The 21,772-nt window shown below is 44.1% G+C and overlaps 1 long non-coding RNA gene across 1 annotated transcript; it reads right to left on the bottom strand.

The window, feature by feature from the left end:
- Positions 1 to 8,128: 8,128 nt before the first annotated feature.
- LOC308581994 lies at positions 8,129 to 19,514 on the bottom strand. The gene is made up of 2 exons (XR_014005440.1): positions 16,752 to 19,514; positions 8,129 to 10,723 (listed from the first exon to the last, which is right to left on the bottom strand). It is a non-coding gene; the product is annotated as an uncharacterized lncRNA (long non-coding RNA).
- Positions 19,515 to 21,772: the final 2,258 nt, after the last annotated feature.

Genomic DNA, 21,772 nt, shown 5'->3' on the forward strand with positions numbered 1-21,772 from the left:
ATTTAGATTGGCAAACATAACTTGCACATATGTGCATATTTTACTGCTTGTTGTATCAGAAGAACCTCAGAGTCTTGACAAAGCGTGTTCTCCCTAACAGAGAGCACGTGTTGCGGTTGGGGAACAGGCCGCCCAGCCATGACTAGGCCAATTAATCTGCAACCCTGGCCTTTAGGGTTAATCGGGTTGCTGGGGAAATATGATTGTTACCAATTTGGAGGAGGAGTCAGAAGTTATAAATAGAAGGGCCAGACGTAGGGACGTCCTCATCGGATCACGTGGAGCACTTGGACAATCTTCTCATTGTCTGGTTACATTTCTTTATTTTTTATTTCCCCTTTTTAATCCTCTCTAGTCCCTTAAATAATTTAATTCCCCCCTTTATTTCTCCTTTCTTTTTAATCCTCTCTAGTCCCTTAAATAATTTAATTCCCCCCTTTTCCTGTTCGATTTCCCACCCCACCCCTTACCCTGCCCTGTGGGAAGATTCTCCCTGTATCTGTGGCTTGCCTTTCCCAATAGTGAGAGAGCCCCCCGTTAGGGGCTTTCTTTCGCAAAAAGGTTTCCCCCATTTCTCTTGTTGAAATTGTGGGGCTAGTCAGGGCTGTTCCCAGCTTAGCTGGTATCACTTTCGTTTATAGTATCCCCGAAGGTTGGCTTTATGGCTCTCTGTGCCTCCAAGGACTATGAGCACTCTGTATATGCTCTTGAACTATGCTGTTTCTGAACAAGTTTATTTTCCTTAAGCGGCCCATTTGTGATAAAAGAACTTTGGGTTTCTTGAAGGGGTGCTTCCCTCAAAAAGGGCAAGCAGGGGTACCTGGACAAGCTGGGGGCTACCTCAACTCTGCTATTTCACTGGAAACATTTATGCCTGGCCTAGCAGGTGATCCTAGGGCTTTGCCCTAGAATTCGATGGCCTGGAAGTGTTTCCGGCCTGAATAGTGTCCCCATGTGGTCCATGAAGCATTGGTTTCACTGGGTCAGCGGATAGTGCCGGTAATGCCTAGGTTGCAGGATTGGTCCCTGTATGGGACAGCTGCATGCTCCCCCATTGCTCTACCTGGACACTTAGGTCCTTTTGGTGGTTACCTCACTGCAAGGGATGTAACGGGCGCCACGTTTGCAATATGCAACTGGGAGAAAGCACCTTTGCGTGCCCGCATTGCAGTTTGCGTTGCAGAGCACGGGCTGCAATTGCATTGCATTGCTGGGAGATTTGCAGTTGCATTGCACCGAGCGTGTGTGCATTGCATGGAGGGTGTGTGTGCATTGCACGGAGTGTGTAGTTGCATTGCATGGAGTGTGTTGTTGCATTGCACAGAGTGTGTTTTTTGCATTGCACGGAGTGTGTGCATTGCACGGAGTATGTAGTTGCATTGAACGGAGGGTGTAGTTACATTGCATGGAGTGTAGTTGCATTGCATGAAGGGTGTGTGCATTGCAGGGAGTGTGTTTTGCATTGCACGGAGTGTGTAGTTGCATTGAACGGAGTGTGTAGTTGCATTGCACGGAGGGTTTGTGTGTGCATTGCACGGAGTGTGTAGTTGCACTGCACAGAGCGTGTTTTTTGCATTGCACGGAGTGTGTAGTTGCATTGCATGGAGAGTGTGTGCACTGCACGGAGTGTGTTTTTTGCATTGCACAGAGTGTGTGTCTGAAAAGGAAGCTGGCTCGGCGGCAGCTTGGTTGGGACTTCTTTAGGGGTTCTGGCCAGCGTCGGCCCTGTAAATTTACATATCATGATGGCAGCACAAGATGCCCCCTGCCCAAGCGGGGGCTGGAAGCTGGCAAGCAATAGCTCAATACCTTTTGCCCATATTCCCATTTTATTTAGGGATCCAGTTGGATATCGTTGCTAAAACATACCACTTGCCTATGGAGAAGCTGTCTGCCTTGAAGGAAGTTATTTTGTAATACTTCCTCTGTAGCAAGTGATGCTTCACCAGATCCGATCTTGCTGGGTCACTTAACTAATCTTCCCACTAGGCCAGGCTGCCTAGATTTCACCCCTCCCATATCCAAGAATCTCCTGAGGAGTCTGCTGATTTTCCAGAGAGGAGGAGGCGTGTTCTGGTCTCTACTTATTCTGCTCCAGCACCAAATCAGTCAGTCAGTGTCAGAGAGAGAGACTGAGTGTTAGAGATCATGTGTAGAGATAAGGTTGCTGCTAAGGGCAGCTGCAATCACTCAGTGCAGTGCAGCATTTATTTATGCTTAGACCTATTAAGCTCTGTATATAGTTTGTATAGTTGTAGATAGAATAAAGAAGATATTCTACAGAGCTGCTCTCCGAGTTGTTTATATGTTCTGCTGTACTCTGCTGTGCGACGACTGTCTTGTCGGAGTGAATCCGGTGCTCACAACTCTAAGCTGTGAGTCCATAGCACTTTGACCTGTTCCTATGCAGAAGGTGGTCTCTGGAAGTGCTACCCAGCTCACCTAGCCCAGTTGGGGCTGAAGTGGATGAGTCCAGTTGGTGGCACTGGCTCAAGGGCGATGCTGACAGAGGTCCCCTTACCTTTGTGTATGCCTACCAAGCATGGTGAAGGCAGATATCAGGCGATGGTAGCAATTCCTGAATGTATGCAATAGTAGTTCGCCATGGCAGGATACCTTGAACCCGCACAGGGATTTTCAGGTTCATGTTGGTGCTGCTGGATCTTTGCCCTTTGGTTTTTATTTCAAGGGCTGCTGGTGTGCAAAAGCTATGACCTCAAGCCAGGTGTGGTGAGGCAATCATGTGACATAACTTTTCTTGAGTTTTCCCCATTGTAGTAGCAGTTCACATGTGGCCCAAGGAGTTCAGTGACCATCGGATCTGCTTTTGGTCTGATAACCAGGTAGTGGTGAGGTCTTGGCAAAACAGTCCTCACACTCTAGCACAGTCTCCGCCCCTCCGCTCATGCTTTCAAGCTGCGCCACTTAAGGTTTAATATTGTGCTTTCTACGCTCCAAATTACACTGAAACACTATCCGATTTTCAGATGAAGCGCTTCAGATCCTGGGCTCCAGACTCAGCTATTGCCAGACTTTTCCAGACCACCTGTGGCATTTTGACAACAATTAGTAATTACAGAGAGCGGCAGTTTCCATTTCCCCTTTTGCTTTTACCTCTTATGGGAAGGCCTGGATGGATTTCTTAGCCTTAAGCTGGCAGTTCTCGGCCATTCAGAAGAATTGGCCCCCATCCTCTGAGCAGATCCTGCAGTATTTGGTCCACCTGCTGCAGATTGGGCATGCAGTTATAACTATCCGAATTCAGTCCGCTGCAATGTCTGTTACATTGAAGCTTTATTTTTCAGAGACCCTTGTATAAAGTTTGCAGTGCGCAGGGCCTTGGAAGGTTGGAACCTCCAACCTCATAGGACAGTGGGCGGGAAGTCGGTCAATTTTTACCTATGCAGTATCTGCAACAAGTTAAAACTTGTCTGCTGGTTAAAGATCAAGGTGAGACTCCTTTCAGCAGTCCATTGCATTTTCGCACTGAGGGTTGGGAAAATGGTTGTTGGAGCCAGCACGGGGCTGAGAGTCGAGGCTTATTGCTTCTGGACTTTTCCTTATCCTTTGGAGCTTGTCATTAGAGTTGGTAACTCTAAAACAGACTTAGTGGACAGGAGTGCCACAATCAGGCTTCCCGCCACAGGTGAGGAGGGCCCTTGCCCGGATAACAGAATATTTGGCTTTTTATTCCCTGGGGGCTTGCCCGCTCCTAGTGCATGAAAATGGGTTCCCGTTAGCCAGGCATCGATGTGCTTACGTCGCGCACCAGTTATTACAGCCTGCGGCTTGCTTACCGCTGAACACTCCTCATTCCTTACGATTAGGTGCTGCTGCAAAGGCTGCACACTGGGGGCCTGTCAGTAGACAGGATTGTGAATACGGGTCATTGGAAGTCTGACGCTGACAAGGGTTATATCAGGAAGTGTCACAATGATGTCTGTGCTGATGCTTGTCTGTTATTTCCTTTTTTCATAGGAGCAGCTGTGCACATTTGGGCCACAGCATTGTACACTAGGCTGGCAAGCATGTTGACGAGTTTGGACTGGGGCGCCATCTCAGTCTTCCTGCCCATGTGAACATATACAGGATGTCTAGATGGGGAATGCTTTGGGAGGAGATCCTTCCTTTGGTGCGGTCGAGTGTGACCTGTGCAGGTCCTCCCGCAGTGCTGGTGGTACAGCTGGGCGAGAATGTTTGCGGTCTTCCTCCAGCATAAGTTTGCATTCCTGCATGCAAGAGGGCTTGGATTGAGTTGATGGCAGCTCTCCCTGGACTCAAAATAATTTAAGGCATTGGTTCAAGGTGGTCTGGAGGGGGGGTTGGAGCACCTGTCCCCTCCAATGCGCAAAGATGTTCCATTAAGGGAATCCAAGGATTCGCCATGCTTTTGTCGACCCCTTTTGAGGGGTAGGGCCATGCAAGAGTCCCTGGGAGCATTTGGGGTGAGCTTGAGTCTGATCCTGGTTCATTGCTCCCCCATGCTGTTTACTGGAACTGACGATATGGTGGGGCCCAGTCGTCAGTGCTGCCCTGCTGAGGTCAGGTGCAGCTAGTTGGGACCCAATGCCTAGACAAACTACCACCGAGCAGGCCAGAAAGCATGTTAATAAGGCGGTGGATAATAGAATAAAATAAAGAAAATAAATAAAGTTAATAAAATAACAAATAAAATAAAATAGGTCCTTGCTTTAGGTGGTTCTGTAATTTTGCACCCTCCTAATTTTCTTCAAGGCTGTTGCCCTCTTTAGGGCAGATGGGGTGCATCTGTCCCCTATGGGGAACGACACCTGGCGGGATGCGATTGCCTTGGGATTCATTGCTCCCCCACAATGTTTGCTGGTACTGACGATATGGTGGGGCCCAGTCGTCAGTGCTGCCCTGCTGAGGTCAGGTGCAGCTAGTCGGGAACCAATGCCTAGACAAACTACCACCAAGAAGGCCGGAAAGCATGTTAATAAGGCAGCGGAAATAAAATACAGGTCGTTGGAAATCGAATGCATTCAAAGGTTATGTTCGTTAACATTATTGGTGTCTTACAATTTTTGCTTGTTTTATCTTAGGTTTAGCAGCTGTCCGCATCTGGATGGTGGGGCACAGCATCATGCATTGGGCTGGCATCAGTGCACGGCAGTCCGGATTGGGACCGGGTCTCGGCCTTCCTCCATGTGCAGTTGCCTTGGCTGTCCAGACGGGGAATGCGCCGGCCAGAATTCCTGCCGCTGATTCGGAGGCAGGTGCTGCTGGAAGGGCCGCCCACTGCTGTTGGGGTGCAGCTGGGTGAGAATGACCTGTGTGGCCATGGACTGTTTTTCGCTACGTGCTGCGATTTTGGGTGACCTGGAGACGCTGCGGGCAATGGTGCCAACAGCAAAAAATTTTCTGGTCAAAGCTTTTGCAACGACGCATTTGGAGGGGCAGTCGTTGCCCAGCTGCCACTGAAAGGGCCAGAAAACTCATCAATTCTGCTGTTTCAAAAAAGATTTTTGAGCTGGGTGGAGATGTGATTTCCCACCCCGAGATTCTTTTTGAGGCCATCCTTTTTCCGAGCTGATGGCGTGCACCTTTCTGCTTCAGGGAATGAGGCTTGGATAGGTGCGGTGGTGGCCAAGCTGAGGTCTTGGTTTAATACAGCTGGGAGAGAACGACCTGGTGGCTATGGGCTGTTCTTCACTGCGTGCTGCAATTTGGACGGACTTGGGGACATTGCGGGCAATGGTGCCTACAGCAATGATATTTTGGTCTCAGCTTTTGCAACGATGCGTCTGGAGGGGCAGTCGTTGCCCAGTCGCCACAGAAAGGGCCAGAAAGCGCATCAATTCTGCTGTGACACACCGGATTGCTGAGCTGGGTAGAGATGTGATTTCTCACCCTGCGATTCTTTTTAAGATGCCATCCTTTTTCCGAGATGATGGCGTGCACCTTTCTGCTTCAGGGAATGAGGCTTGGTTAGGTGCGGTGGCTGCCAAGCTGAGGTCTTGGTTGGGGCTGTGAGTGGTTTGGCGGTGAGCTGGAGGCTCCATGGCGGTTAGGCATTGGTTAATTGGTGCTTGGAGGGGTAAGTGCCTACCCCTCCAAATGATGCGGCAAGGGAATTCCGTTAAAGGAATCCAGGGGCTTGCCATTCTTTCGTCCTGTCCGTGGAGCCGGGCTTGGGCCGTGCAAGCCCCACCGGAACATGAGGGTCAGAAGTGAGGGCCTGTTTCCCGGCCTCCCTTCTATCCAATACTTGTTTCCCACGCTGGCTTCCGGTGGAGTCCGGAAGTGCCAGCTCTGTCCTGTGGGGGCAAGGACAGATAGTCACCAATGCCTAAGCAACCACTCACATTTTTTGTATTTGAATAAAGTTGTGGCCAAAATTATGCCAAAAACCTTAAACAAAATTGATGTGTGAAGTGTGTAATTATTTGGGGGGTGGCACTGTGGAACTCAACACGCAATAAATATTGGGCTCTTTTTTTTAGGACTGCATGTTCATACTGAGGAGTTAGTGCAAGCTTCGAAAGTTCAACTTAGACTGTCACAAAATTTATTAACACTGCTATTGACCTACTTACACCTGGTGTACATGATAGGAACATTTCAATCTAATGTTGATTGTTCTAGGCTTTGAGCAGGTGTAACTAAAGACCAAGCCAGATATTACATCTGGGTAATCAGTAATCGGTTATCAACTTTGGAAACAAACAAACAAACAAACAAACAAACAAACAAACAAGTAAACCTGATTCCTATCTTTCCCCCTATTTGTTTAAATAATACCCAACCAATTCTGTGCTCTATTAAAGGACTCACTGTGTGTCCTCCACTATGTTGCTATATAGAATGCCAGTGTTCTCAAATAAAATAAATGGACTGTCAAAATATTGAATCTGGATTTAGGAATTTACCAGCATAGGAAGATTAAGACGATTATAGCTTAAATTGGTACCATTTTTGACTAATTGGTTGCAGATACAGTGGAATGCTTGAATGTGTTGATTTGGAAAAGCAGCATGGTTTTATTTGGCTATTGGTAGGGCTCAAGGACACAGGACGATAATGAAACTAAAGGTGTAGAACTGCACACATCCACTGCAACATCTGGTGTTCTTATGCTTGTTCTTATCCTTTTTCCTGATCTGAAGTAGAACTAAAGGGAATGTTGGGGTTTAGTGCAGTTCCACATGTTAGTAAGGTAGGAGCCAAGTGAGGATCACCATTGTGATTTAACTAATTTTATTTTTGCTTTGACTGGCATCACGAATTATAACCACAGTGTACCAGGAACACTAAACCACATTCCACACCACAATTGCAAAGGTTTGAAGTACCCCAAGTTCTTGAGAGGACAAAACACACATAAAAATAAAAATGCAATGTTTTGTTTAGAATATATGGCAACTTCATAACAAAAGTGCTGTCTGGGTCCGCAGGCTATGAGCTGTAAATCTAAATTGCCAGCTCCCCCCACTTTAAAAAAAAATTGTGTGAAAAAGTTGACAGAAACGTTTGTAATACATTAATATGTAAAGCAGTTATTGCTATGACTAAATCCACTCATTCCATTGGTATTGCTTATGCAAGTAATTACACTCCGGTGTCATGAAGGGAATAAAAAATGGCCATTAATGATTAGGCTGAAAGCATCTTAGGTTTAATACCAGCTGTGTCACATTCCCAGTATGTGACCTTAAGTCACCTGGTGTCCTTATGTCTCAATCAGTTTGCCCCCAAAGAAAGCAAAAACTGGGAACACACTGAAAACCAGATGTTCTATGTGAGTCTTGCTTCCTTGGGTAAATGATTCGTAAGCCATACAAATCATATGATTTGAAACCGTCTGTGAAAATGTATATTGTGAAGCATACACAAAATTCAATCCTTATTCTTCAGCGATTGGTTTATACTCTTTAAACACACAAATACATGCATGGGCTTGCTTGCACGCACACACAAACACACACATACTACACCAGCTGACAGGAATTATAAATGCATTACAGAAATGGAACAGCATTGTTTTCCATTTAAGGAACCAATTGGATATAAATAACCTCTTGCTGAAATCCTTTGACTGAAAGGAGAATCCTTCAGAACTGGGAAAATTAATGTTGCTTTCAACAAAAGAGCAAATAAAAAGTCACCATCAAAGGCAAATCTTAAGATTTAGTCATAAACTCTGTTGCATACAGTAATTAGTAACGAAGCTGATAGGCTAGGGTAGCATATGCAATAGATCGGAGCTTAAATCAAACACTACAAGTGAATAGCCCAAATGTCTGTTTTAAATCAGAACTATGCTGCTTGGATTCATCTCTGTTCTTAAAACTGGAAGGACTGTTTTCTTCTAATAGTCCTGGCTTCTGCACATGTGCAATTTAAACACATGTGCTAGATAAGCATAGTTTAGGTTGCTGCATGTGGGACAAAAATACTTTCCAAATCATCATCATATCCATTAAGTTACTATGGTAATTGAGAAGGCATAATTTTAAAAAGATTGATGGCTTGTGGAGAAATGCTGTATATGTGTCTGTTTATGCTGGTGTTTTGAAAGGGGGGGGGGGGAATAATCTGACTTCCGAGGCCTTGTGCTATTGCTTTGTTGCTGACTTGTTTCGTGGCAACTGCTTGGTGTCAAGTTCTCAATAGCTTTGAAAATTTATTCGTTGGGGCCTGAATCAGGTAAATCCATCCTCATTGGTCTGGGTGAAAGTAGACTGTGTCTGGAGGTTCCCATCAGTTGGGAGTTAACTGTCACTGAGGGAGACAGTTGAGATTTGAACAGCTTAGGAGTTGGAGAGGGAGGGAAGGGTTCTGATGAAGGAAGGAGTCATGAGGAAAAGACCAGAGAGAAAAGATGAGGATAGAAAAGGAAGCCTGAATATTAATACCCATTGTGTTATTAGGAGCATCCCAAACTCTGAGATTTCAGGGCACGAGCCTGAAAACTAAGGGCAGCCAGTGATACCACAGAAGTGGGCCCCAGTGGGCCCCATGGGAAGAACCTCTTTCACCTCAGCTACCATGCCCTTTTGTGAAATTACAGATGGTCCACAGACAACTGGCATCAGCAAAGCCTCCCCAGGCCTGGCAATTGTAGGCACCTCAGCACTGATTTGTTCGTTGTTTATTTCTCAATGTACTGCTACAAAGCTGAGGTGTTTGTTCTTCCATTATCTGTCTTTGAAAAAAAAAGATAGAATGGACGCCACAGCTAAATGTATTTAGAAAGAAGTTGGTTTGTCTAAGTGCTGCAGTTCTCTTCATTACTTTCAGGGTTGGTCTTAAGAAAACCTCACGGACTTCAGACCTGTCTTTGGGAGGGTCAGTACGCCTTTGAGCCGATGCCAATGACTGGGCTCAATAACTGGTACTGCCCCGACTGGGCTAGGTGACTGGAGCACTTCCAGAGACCTTCCACTCCTGGAAAGCAGGTCTAAGCGCACTGGACCCACAACTGTCCATTGTGAGCACCAATCTCAGCACAGTATGAACAACACGGAAGAAAGCTGTGAAGCATAACTTCTTTATTTTCTAATAGCTACTGCAAACTAGAACGAAACAGCTACTGGCTTGCATGACTGTTACAGCTCTCACTCAGCCATCTAATCTCTACATAGATCACACTCAGACTCCCCACAGAGTCAGGCAGGAGCGGAAGAAGTGAAGAGCAGTTTCCGCACCCCCTCCTTTCTGAAAACATCATATCAGGAGATTCTCGCAATGGGAGGGGGTGAAAATATCCACAGGGGAGGAACCCAGAGACCATAAGGGGGATAGCTAGCATCTGACAGCATCACCCAGGCAACTCCACCAGCTTCAGTTTCGTGACTTCATCCACTAATTTCAGCCTGCCAGCTTCCATGGGTTTCATCTATTCATGAATATCCACCAGTTACCTTTTACACATCACATATGCACACATAGGCACACCTTTTGACTTGACCACATTCAACGTCTCCCCTTCACAAAGGCATACACCAGTCAACATCCATGAAGCATGCCAACGGACACATCCTCTCACAATTCATTCACATTCATGCCCCAGCTTCATCCCACAAATATCCACGGCTTCTGTTGACCAGTTTCTGAAGAGGAATTTCAACTGACTTACCAGTACATCTGCAAACATCAGCCTGCTTCAGCCTTGAGGTATTCACCAATTTCTGAATGCGACCTCTGCCAGCTTCCATCCACCAGCATGAGCCAGCTTCTGCTACATCTGTTAGTAGACATCAGCCAGCTCTCATCCAGCTTACCTGCCTTCAAGTCACAATCCTACTCAGCAAGTGAACTTACTTTATTAGTTCTCCATAGCACCTGCAGCTGGATATTCGCCTCCTGCAGGTGGAAGAAGACTGGGAAATGCTGGATGTCATAGCTGCTGCCTGCTGTATCCACTCAGCTGCCATCTGCTTTTGTGACATCACAGGTAGTCTGTAGCCAATGGTAACAGCTTGAAAAGCCTCACAGTTGTGGGTGCACTTCAGCAGTGATTTATCTGTATGCTTGCTTATTATTAGAAATATTTATTATAGCAACCCTCCAGGGGCCACGTCAATGTTGGGTCAGAGGCAAAGGGAAGTAGAGCAACAAATGCAACTCTTATCTTTGTACAGTAGGCTCCTTTCCAGCTGTGCAAAATTCAGAGGTTTCTATGCCCACCCCCACATCTCTCAATCCATTTAAGCAAGAAGCCTCACCACAGTTCAAGGAAACATTCCAACAAGGAGAAAACCTTGAGATAGGGGGGACTTCCGGTCGGTGCCAGCGCTTTATGGCGGTCCTACCTCCGAGCTCCGGAGAAGGACTGCTTCGCAAGTTCGGGTCTTACCCGCTACGGCAAGCGGGGGACCCCTAAAATCCCAGGCGCTGAAGCCTGAGAACAAGGAGACTCGGTGGGCACCTTTGCGCCCCCCGGTACCGTGAAAGAGCCTTTTTAAAGGCTACGGATCGACATCGGGAGTGAGCGCGGTGCTGAGAGTCGCTACCCAGCCTGCGAAGTGAAGCCGCGTCGCCATAAGCGGAGAGCGCCGATTCCTTCCTGAAAAGAAATTCGGACTGATTCCCCGTGAGTAAGAACTGAAAAATAACTGGGACTTTTCTTAATTTTAAAAATTGGGCTAAAAACGGGGGAGATTTAAACAAAGGAAGTCTGCCTCCCCCCGACCGCATGAAAGTGAAAGCAACGGAGCTCTAAACCTGCATCCGTTTAAATTCATCCTTTGATCAGCTAAACCGGACATTTAAACCTTTGATCTCCCCTCTAGCAAGCAGGGCAGAGGGGAGGCGAATTTGACCATTAACTGCATGACTTAATTGAAGGAAAAAACCTCTGCTATCTCATCTACTTGAAAGTCTGAAACGGTCTGCCTTCTTAGTACATTGAGCTGACTTTTCCCTGTGAAGTGACACCTTGATACAAAGTTTCCACAGTGCCTGACTTTTGTACATTTTAAGAAGAAACAGTATAAACAGTATACTGGGCAACTGTGGCAATTGGAAGCTATAAGACTTTAGTAACATTGATTTTGACTGGGTTAATCTCCTTTCTTTCTACATCTTGGATGGTCTCCTTTGTTCATGTACTTTGAAATTTCCTTCTATGGCCATTTTGATTTGCTCCCTCTAGAGGATAAAGTGAAGTCCAGCACGGCCTAAGACAGTGGAATTTTCCAAGGGAGAATAAATCCCGTGGGAATTGACCTTGACATGAGTGGGCCACAAGAAGAGATAACTACAAGAGCCAAGACCAAGCAACAACAACAGCAACAGCTGCAGCTGCAACAAGCAAAGAGAAGAGGTTCGATCTTAGGCGTAACAGCCGGACTAGCTGGAACAACAGGACAGGACAAAGGAGCAGCCGTTTCTATGGAAGCTGTGACAGAAGCTTTGCTTAAGATAAACCAGACTCTGGAGTCTTTGACAAAACAGACTTCAGAGAACACACAAAAATTAACAGAAATATCAACAAGATTAAACCAGAATACAGAATCTATAAATAAATTGGTCGAGGAAAATGCCACCACGCGTCAAATTGCCGAAGAGGCCAAAGCCACAGCTGGAGAGACGCAGGAGAAATTAGAGCCACTTGCCAAGAAGGTCTATGAGCATGATGCAACCTTGGCCTTGTGGGAGTTACAGAGGAAAGAGAGAAACTTAAAATTAAGACTGATTCCGGAGAATGAAAGTGACAACCTTGTGGAATATTTGACACGGGAGTTTGCGGATTGCTGGGACCTGGAGGAAGACGACTTTAAAATCACAACTGCCTTTAGACTCGGCAAAAAGCAAGATAGAAAGACACCAAGAGATTGTTTGATCACACTCAGATCTAAGGAGGAAAGAGATAAAATTTTAGGACTACACTTTGGAAAAGCCCTCCAAATTGGAAATTCAGCAGTACAGATCTTTAAAGACATACCAAAATATATCTTGGACTTAAGAAACTTCTACAAGGATTTGGTGCTTTTGTTAAAGAAAAATCAGATCCGCTTCAGGTGGGAATTCCCACAAGGACTGTCATTCGACTACAAGGCAAAGAAAGTGAAAATAAAGACAATTCAAGATAAAGACAAATTTCTGGCAAGATATCAGGAGGACCTACAGAAGGGGACTGTGGACGTACTTGCAGAACAGAGGAGAGCACTGGATATCCTGAATCTCTCGTTTGGACAAAAACCACCACCGTCAGAAGAAGAGCAACAACTTGGAGCTGTTGGAGGAGCCTTAAGAAAATAACAAGATGGCTCTGCAATTCCTTAGTTGGAATTGTAATGGACTGAATGGGCCTTTGAAGAGAAGACAAGTATTTCATATTTTGAACAGAGAACAATTGGATTTGATATGTTTACAAGAAACTCACATAACTAGAGCCCACAGGAGATTACTCACAAATAAAAGGTTAGGACAAGAATTTGTCTCATCAGACAAAGTTAAGAAGAGGGGAGTGGTAATATATGTGAAGGAGAAATGGGCTCCAAAAATGATATTTAAAGATGAACAAGGGAGATATCTGGCTGTGGAGATACAAGTACAAGGAGAAAAACTTTTAGTTGTTGGAATTTATGCACCAAATGAAGGCAAATCTGACTTCTTTAAGGGACTTCATGAAACTTTGACGGACTATCTGGATTATAATATGATAATCATGGGAGACATGAATGGCGTGGTCTCCACTAATATGGACAAGGCACAAAGACTAACAGTCACTAAAGAAGGGAGACTCCCCAAGACTTTTTTCGAAATGACAGAAAACATGGACTTGATAGACATTTGGAGAACAAGGAACCCTCTGGAGAGAGAGGGAACCTTCTTCTCCCAAGCAATGATGACCTGGACCAGAATTGACCAAATCTGGGTTACTAGTGGATTGGCTCCAAAGATTAAGAAAGTGGAAATCTGCCCAAAAACTTGCTCCGACCATAACGCCGTGAAGATGGAGATGAAACTCACAAGAACCGGTCAATTTAGATGGAGAATGAATGACACCCTCTTTCGAGATAAGGAGATTCTCACGAAGGCCCAAAAGACCTTAAAAGACTATTTTGAAATAAATTTGAGGACTGACGTGGAGAAAAGAGTGATCTGGGACGCAAGTAAAGCTGTTATGAGAGGATTTTTGATTCAACAAAATTCAATAAAGAGGAAAAAACAAAATGAGAAAAAAGAGAAGATCTTGGAAATGATAAAGGAAGGAGAGAGGAAATTAAGAACAAAACCAAAGTCTCAGGACATTTTAAGAGAGATTAAGTTATATCAAACTCAATATATGGAATTGATGAATTGATGAACCAAGAGATTGAATGGAAGATAAAGCAAATGAAACAAAAGACTTTTGAATCAGCAAATAAATGCGGTAAACTTTTGGCATGGCAATTGAAGAAAAGGCAGAAACTAAATACAGTTACAAGCCTAGAGGTTGATGGAAAGAGTATATCTAAACCTAATGAAATTAGAAATTGCTTTCTAAGTTACTTCAAAAAACTTTACACCCAAGGCCCGCAAAATGAAGAAGATATAGACAAATTCCTTGGAAGATATGGATTACAAAATATCTCTCAGCAAAGTAAGATGGACTTGAACCAGAGAATCTCAGAACAAGAGGTAGAGGCTGCCATTCAGAATATGCAATTGGGCAAATCTCCGGGACCAGATGGACTGACTTCTAGATACTACAAATCGTTGAAGGAATGGTTGATTCAACCATTAAGAGAAGTTTGTAATGAGATCCTTGAAGGAAAAAGGGCACCTGAATCGTGGAAAGAGGCATATATCTCACTCATACCAAAGTCAGAGACTGAAAAGACCCAACTCAAGAACTACCGCCCGATATCACTCCTTAATGTGGATTACAAAATTTTTGCAGACATTTTGGCAAAAAGATTTAAAAGAGTTTTGATGGAGAAGATTCATAAAGACCAAGCAGGCTTTCTCCCTAAAAGACACCTAGCGGACAATGTAAGGAATGTAATAGACATTTTGGAAAAGCTGGAGGTGAATATAAACACTAAAGCAGTATTGATCTTTGTGGACGCGGAGAAAGCCTTTGATAATATCTCTTGGAGTTTTATGAGGAAGAATCTTCATGGGATGGGGGTAGGCCAGGGTTTTGAGAATGGTATGGCTGCAATATATTCCGAACAAAAAGCTAAGCTGATTGTAAATAATGTTGTGACTGAGGAACTTAAGATAGAAAAAGGAACTCGGCAGGGGTGCCCAATTTCCCCATTACTTTTCATTTCGGTTCTGGAGGTGTTGCTGAATATGATAAGAAATGACCAGCAGGTCAAAGGTGTGCAGGTCGGAGCTAAACACTACAAGTTAAGAGCGTATGCAGATGACCTAGTATTGACTTTGCAAGAGCCAAACACTAGTACGAAAAGGGTTTTAGAAATAATTCAACAATTTGGCCAGGTGGCTGGATTTAAGTTGAATAAGCAAAAAACTAAAGTCTTAGGGAAAAACCTAACAGATATGGAAAAGGAGAAGTTTCAGGAGGAAACAGGTTTGACAGTGGTTAAGAAAGTCAAATACCTAGGGGTTTATTTAACACCTAAGAATGTTAATTTGTATAAGGACAATTATGAAAAATGTTGGTCAGAGATTAAAAAAGATCTAGAAATATGGTCAAATCTGAAACTGTCAATGTTAGGCCGAATTGCAGTAATTAAAATGAATGTATTGCCTAGAATGTTATTTTTGTTTCAGACCTTGCAGATTCTTGATAAGATGGAATGTTTTAAGAGGTGGCACAAAGACATTTCGAAATTTGTCTGGCAGGGCAAAAAGCCCCGAATTAAATTCAAAATACTGACTGACGCTAAAGAAAGAGGGGGTTTTGCCCTGCCGGACCTAAAATTGTACTATGAGGCAGCAGCGTTTTGCTGGCTGAAAGAATGGATGCTCCTCGAGAATACAGACATCTTGGATCTGGAAGGCTTCAATAATGCTTTTGGTTGGCATGCATATCTTTGGTATGACAAGGTTAACAGTACCTTTAAAAATCACATTGTTAGAAAAGCATTATTTAATGTCTGGATAAGATACAAAGACTTATTGGAAAATAAAACCCCTAGATGGGTGTCACCAGTGGAGGCTAAAGCAGTGAAGAAACTCAATATGGAGGTCGGATGGCCGAAGTATTGGGAAATTTTAGAACAGGATGGAGACAAGGTTAAACTACAAAGTCAGGAGAAATTGAAGCACAAAGTAGAAAATTGGTTTCAATATCGCCAAATAATGGAAATTTTTAAACAGGATAGGAAAATCGGTTTCCAAGTGGAGAAATCAAAACTAGAGACCGAATTGCTAGAACCCAATACTAAGAATTTATCTAGAATGTATAACTTGCTGTTGAAATGGAACACACAGGATGAAACAGTTAAATCTGCTATGATTAAGTGGGCGCAGGATGTTGGACACAACATTATGTCAGATGACTGGGAATGGTTATGGAACACCGGTATCAAATTTACGGCATGTAATGCCTTAAAGGAAAACATTATGAAAATGGTATACAGGTGGTACATGACCCCAGTCAAGCTGGCAAAAATCTATCATTTGCCCGATAATAAATGTTGGAAATGTAAAGAGACTGAAGGTACTTTTTACCACCTTTGGTGGACATGCCCGAAGATAAAGGCCTTCTGGGAAATGATCTATAATGAAATGAAAAAGGTACTTAAATGTACATTTCCCAAAAAACCAGAGGCCTTTCTCTTGGGCATTGTCGGCCAATTGGTGACAAAGAAAGATAGAAATTTCTTTATGTATGCCACAACAGCAGCAAGAATACTCATCGCAAAGTATTGGAAGACACAAGATTTACCTACTCTGGAAGAATGGCAGATGAAAGTGATGGACTATATGACACTGGCTGAGATGACAGGCAGAATCCGTGACCAACGTAAAGAGATGGTGGAAGAAGAATGGAAAAAATTTAAGAGCTATCTTAAGGACTACTACAAACTCAATGAATGTTAAAATGTTGTGGTTGCTAGAAGTAACAGGATACAGGGATACAAGGTTAGATAATAAAGGAGGACTAAGATGACAGAGATCAGAAAGTAACAACTGGGAGTTGCTAGTTCAAATATGGACACTGGGATGCAGAGAGGGGGGGTATGGGGAAGTCCAAGAAAAGAGGTTTATGAAAATATCTTTGAAAGTATTTTGTATGTTTGTTTCGTTTTGTGTTTGTTTGTTCTTTTTAAAAAATGCTGTAAAACCAATAAAAATTTATTAAAAAAAAAAAAAAAGAAAACCTTGAGATAGGTGTAGAGCAATGTTGTTTAGGGGCATGGTACAAAGAATGTCCCAAAGACCAGTGGCCTGGAGGGCTGCATTTGGCCAACAAGCTAAGGTTCCCTAGAGTCGTCCAAGCAGCCAACAGTATGGCCAGAGGAGTTGGGGGAGGGGGCAGGGGCAGATTGTCCCCAGTAGCTGGACTGGATTATGAAAGTATTTGGCAGAGGTGGAGGTTTAGGGAATTTGGCTTGAGGTAAATGTCACATAGAGGCTGATGCCAGCAGCAGTATCTCTAGAGTCTAGTGTTAGTGTCTATCTAACAACTAAGTCTACAATACCAGCAGCTGGGGTTTTTTAAAAAGCATTCTGAGCAATGGCGGATTTATGGTCTGTGGTTCCCTGTGTGCAACCCTTTTGAGGAGCCCTATTCCTTCACCAAAATAAACATGGCTACATCAAAATCAAGGGTTTATGAGGGGATGAGGATAATAATGTCACACGTCACCTCTGAGCAGTGTGAGATTCCAGGGGTTCCAGGCACTTACTCAGGGTTCAGTTTCCTTAGAATAAGGGACAGCAGAGACTGTGGTGTCTTTAGGCTATATGATTTATTTATACATTTGTACAACCTGAGTCAAAGATGGAGCAGCTCACAGCATTAACACCCCAAAAGGTTGTGCTCTCCCATAGTCACAGCATTGGATCTTAGCAGAAATCAAGCATGGCTTTCTCCCAGCTTCTGCCTGCCTCCAGCTCTCACACACTTGCACTCACTATTGTCCTTCTAACAGTCAGGGGACCCACCCATTTCCCCCCTGGCACAGTGCAACCTCCTTTGTTATACTAACAACAGTACATAGGGTCATTAACTCACCAATAAAATGCCTGGCAGCAAGAATTCTAATAGCTAGAAGCTGGAAAGGAGATGTGATACTGATGAAATTGGAGTGGCAATCAAAACTATTAGAATTTGCAAAAATAGCTAAAATGACGGAAGAATTAAGAGACTGAACTGAACAAACATTTATAAAGGAATGGGACCTGTATAGAAAGTATTTCAGGGAGCATTGTAAGATTTTGAACTCGTTGGCAGGCCTGGAATAACTTCTGTAGAAAACTAGGAAATTATAGTAACTTAAGAGAATAAAGATGTACAGTGGTACTTCGGGTTACATACACTTCAGGTTACATATGCTTCAGGTTACAGACTCTGCTAACCCAGAAATAGTGCCTCGGGTTAAGAACTTTGCTGCAGGATGAGAACAGAAATTGTGCTCCGGCGGCACGGCGGCAGCGGGAGGCCCCATTAGCTAAAGTGGTGCTTCAGGTTAAGAACAGTTTCAGGTTAAGAACAGACCTCTGGAACGAATTAAGTACTTAACCTGAGGTACCACTGTATTAGTGTTGATAAAGAGAAGTGTGACAGCTCAAAAAATAATAAGGTATCTTGATGGGGTGATGGGAAGTTATTATAGAAGATATTTATTAGGAAATTATTATATTTACCGTAGATGTATTGTGTTAATGTGCTTTTATTTGTTTGTTGTATGTTTGGTTTTTTGTTGGAAGTAATAAAGCAAAATAAATTAAAAAGAAAAAAGAAAATGCCTGGCTAGTTCAACAGTGGAATTGTTCCTTATATGTTAGCCCTTGCTGGATCAAGGACCCCAGGAATTAGAAGGGACTCAGGAATCATACATCCAAACTCACAACAACATAGGAGAACTCCTGGGGCCGAGGTCCCTTCGTCGTCCCCCCAATAAAATTTTTGAGGGGGTCCCCCAAAGTTGGTGGGCATTGCCATTCAAGTGGTGTATGTGTGTGCTGCATCTTGTGATCGATTATGTGGGGTGGGGCTTACGTGCCCCCTTATTTTATTCAAGTAAAACAATAATGCTTCTGCCTTTGCACTGTGCTTCCCCACTCCACAATTCCCCACTCTACTATTCTGTAATTCTTCTGTGTCTTTTTGTGTGTGTTTCTGGCTATCCAGCTTCCTGGCAGGGTTTGCTGCAAAGCAAAGCACTCCACTGGCCCTCTCAAAGGCTCTAGCTGCTTGCCATTTTAATTTAAATCATGTCAACAAGGCAAGAGTCACAGCAATCACAGCCAGTCAGAAGCCACCTTTAGAACCAGTGAGGACGCTGGAATGGTGTGGGAGCCAGCTGAGGGAGCGCCGATGGTATTTGATAGACTGGCTCTACGGCCACTCTTTCCTTGGGTAATGATTTACATTAAAATAGCCATCAGTTGGAGCACTGGAAGTCAGCATGGTCCTTCTGACATGCTGTTGCTTACTACCATCACTGCCACTGTCTCTCTGTTGTATTTGGCAGTCCTCTTAGCCGTGGGACCCCAAACCTGGTACTGACGTTCCTGTGCCACTCATAGCAGCAACTAGTAGGCATTTGAGGGACCACCAGAAATTGATCAATCCACTCCTGCCCATCTCTGGCTAAAATATTCCAGCCATGTGGGTTGCTGAACACCCAGGGGGAAAAGAAACATGCCTCCCATTGGACAGCTACTACATAACTTGATACCACTTTGGTGTTATTTTAATGACAGGCAGTATGTAAATATTTAAGATAATAATAAAATAAAAAATCATGTGAAATGAAATAGCATGTGTGAAATCTAACATGAAAAACTTGGGCAATCTCATGTAAACAGGCATGCAAGTTTCTCCTTTTCCTACAGCTGGACGTTTCAAAAGGAATGTTCCATCAAAAATGTACATCATCTGGTGGAAAACAGAAACAGGCTCTTAGCAGCAAATATATAAACTTTGGCTAGTTGTGTAATAACTATCAAGTTAATTTTAACAAGTTAAATATGTGTACTTGTCCTTACTAGGGCTTCTATTAAGTGTATTATTACTTTGTCTGTTTTTATTGGCAGGATTTTTTCTAGAAATGCACTGTGCATAAATATCTGAATGGTACTTCAGGCCAGCACTCCTGTTAAGTTTTCTTATATGTGACCATTAAGGCATTCACACATGTACACACCAAAGGTCTCACAAACATCCGCCATTGTGGTATAAAACCCTGCTTGTAGATTTTCAGTGCAATGCCAAGTATGTTGTTGGGAAATAGCTCTTTAGTCTGTGTGTGTGGACTGAGGTAGCGGACAGGGCCCAACCCCAGATGTTGTTGGGCCTCAACTATCATCAAGTCCAGCCAGCATGGCTGATAGTCAGTGCTGATGAGAGTTGAAGTCCAGCAAGTTCTGGAGGGCACTATCTTGGCTACTTCTGGTGTAGACCAGAGCTTGAGGTTCTGAGTGGGAGGGCAGTGGGTAAATATACCTGAAAACTTCAAGCAGATTGCCCTCAGTCAGAAAGAGGAGCTTGGAAGTTTGAGCAGGTACAACCTTTAGTGTTAGAAATGGATGTACCATATATGAAAAATATATATTTGAGAAATCTAAGTTCACTGGATGTTAAGTTCTAAGAACTACAGTACTTACTGAACTGTGTGTGTGTGTGTGTGTGTGTGTGTGTGTGTGTGTGTGTAACTATTTTAATTCAGCCTCTAAAGGGATGCCTATATATATAGGCATCCCCTTAGAGGCTGAATTAAAATAGTTACTGTTTGAAATAATACTGTGAAATAAGCAAAGGTCTGGATCTCCATTTTGAGAGTTTCGTGTTCCAAACGATTGAGATTAAGCATAATGGCCCCTGAAGAAACACAGCAGACCTGAAACCTGTTCAGCAATAACTGTGAGGGGTTGAGTCAATGTCTGCTGTTAGCTGATTACAGACATCTTGAAAGAATTGCTGGAGCAGCCCTTCTCGCAAGTCTGGAGTTAGCCTTCTGTCATTTGGGTGCTCCTTCACAATTGAGTTCAAGCGTACGAGAAAGCAGTTGATTGGAAGCTTCAAGGACCCGTGTGTAATCAAAAGCTTTGAACTCTTTGTAGTTTGTGGAGTTCCTTTACTCCTGGCTACAGAGACTATCATAATATATTACAATGACCTAAACCAGCATCTCGAGCAACAGCCGTGAGTGTAATCCATAAATTAGTTCATTAATTCACAGTAAAATGTTTTCAGGTTGTCTTTTAGTAAAGAAAAAGAAAATGTTTCTGGAGGTTGGCAAAGGATAGGATTCCAGTGATATGCTATGTATGAATGCCTTAAACTTTTAACAAGTTTATGTATGTTTTCTTCTAGCAGTTCTATTAAGCTTTCTATTTGGTCTGTATTATGGGCAGAGATTATTCAAGAAATAAATTAAGCAAAAATATCTGAATCATACTTCAGGCCAAAAGCCTATTTCTTCTGTTCATTAGTTAATATCAATTGACATGCAGTAAGCCTTAATTTCTTAAGCAAGGCACCAGTCGACCTAAACTGTAGGAACTGGACCCAGGACCAAGGCACCTTCCTCTCAGTTATGTAGTAAGTCAGGGGTTCATTCTCATGAAGGTCATGCCAAAGGAGTTCATATCTTACCCAGGGCCTCTAAATGGTTCACTACATCAGTGTTTCCCAACCTTTTTTGGGCAAAGGCACACTTGTTTGATGAAAAAAATCTCGAGGCACACCACCATTACAGCCCCGTGACGTCAGGGCGCAGCGTCACGCCGGGAGGGACGCACGTAAGTGTAAGTTTCAATTTTTTTCCCTCCCCCTTGCCGGGGAACCTCCCAAGCTTTGGGGTGGGGGGGAGGAGGCAGCAAAGCGAGGCAGGAAGGAGAGCGCGGCTTGGCTGGGTGAGCTTTGGCAGGGAATGAGAGCCGCGAGGCAGGCGCTGCGGACGGAGGCGCTGCCCGCCGAGCTCGCAAGCAGCCAGGCAGGCAGACGGCGAGAGCCCCGCGCTGGGCGGCCTCTCCTCGCCGCCCCGCCTCTCGCCGCCCGACTCGCCCGCCTCCCTCCAGGCAACATCTCGCGGCACACCAGGCAACATCTTGCGGCACACTAGTGTGCCGCGGAACAGTGGTTGGGAAACACTGCACTACATCCACCATCAGGAAAGCTAAGAGGTAAAGGTGCTGTGTGGCCTGAACCCCACTGCTGTTGAGGAGTTCC

The sequence above is a fragment of the Podarcis bocagei genome (assembly GCF_964188305.1).
Source record: "Podarcis bocagei genome assembly, chromosome: 2".
NCBI lineage: Eukaryota > Metazoa > Chordata > Lepidosauria > Squamata > Lacertidae > Podarcis > Podarcis bocagei.